The following is a 1,325-nucleotide window of genomic DNA, read 5'->3' on the forward strand; positions in this document are numbered from 1 at the left end:
GTCAGGAGGTGAGATGGTGAACAGGTCTGACAAAGGTTTAACAATCGGGGGTCCTGAATGTTCTGATGTCTGATGTTTGAGATAGAGAGTATGTTGTTCAGTGATCAGAGGGAGGAGTCGTACAGTCTGATGGACACACAGACAAAAATACAATTTAAGAGGTTTAAAAAAAATATCTTTCTCAATCAAGCTTTAAGTGACAAAAAGAGAAAATATGTAATTTGATCTATTTATGTTTTCCATTTGGCATTTTTTTTCTTTCTCTTTTGTTACATTAATGCAGGGAAACATCTATCTATCTATCTATCCATCTATCCATCTATCCATCTATCCATCTATCCATCTATCCATCTATCCATCTATCCATCTATCCATCTATCCATCTATCTATCTATCTACCCACCCACCCATCTGGAATCAGTCTGTCTGTCAAATCTCCTGGTGTCGGTGTTCATTTCTTTTCTAAATGGCCTGCAGAGATGGGTTTTATCTCCTCCATCCATCATTTTTTCACAGAGATGTAACCTGAAGAAACAGCCCACGCCTCTGTCGCTGCACTCAGAGTGTGTGTGTGCGAGTGTGTGTGTGTGTGTGTGTTCACATGCACACGCGGGGATATATAATGGAGGTTAAGCAAAAAGGCATCGTGACTTTGTCAGCCTGAAGGAAAGAGAGAAGTGTGTGTGTGTGTGTGTGTGTGTGTGTGTGTGTGTGTGTGTGTGTGTGTGTGTGTGTGTGTGTGTGTGTGTGTAAATGTCCCTGAACATTAATATATTCTTCTCTCCGTTTCTTTGTGCTTCAGATTGTGAAGGTTGCTCAGAGATCCTGGAGGTGACCTCAGTGTGTGTGTGTGTGTGTGTGTGTGTGTGTGTGTGTGTGTTCACATTTCGCTCTCTTGAAGCGTTTTTCTTTCACTTGCAGGATTGAGCAACTTCAAGGTTGCTGCGTTGCTTTGGTAACTGTAAATGTTGTTGAGGCGTTTGGGTTGCTGAGCGGAGGGAGGTGACCTGAACTGGTTTGATCAACATCACACACTCACAGAAACAAAGCATGGAGACCTCTGACTCTGTAATAAGTAAACATCAGACAGTGTTTAAAGATGAAGAGCAAAATCAAAGCAGGGTGCACAATCAGTCTGATCCATTATCAGCAGATAAAGAGGTTTTAATTATTATTTATCATTGCAGTAATAAAAGTTTATATGCTTAAACCTGTAAAAGCTGCTTTCATTAACTTAATATCAAACCTGCAGAACATTCAGCTGCAACACGCTGACAGGACAGTAAAGATGGCGTCACCGGTGTGGATGTTTTCACTGTTCCAGA

The sequence above is a fragment of the Notolabrus celidotus genome, unplaced genomic scaffold (genome assembly GCF_009762535.1).
Source record: "Notolabrus celidotus isolate fNotCel1 unplaced genomic scaffold, fNotCel1.pri scaffold_261_arrow_ctg1, whole genome shotgun sequence".
NCBI lineage: Eukaryota > Metazoa > Chordata > Actinopteri > Labriformes > Labridae > Notolabrus > Notolabrus celidotus.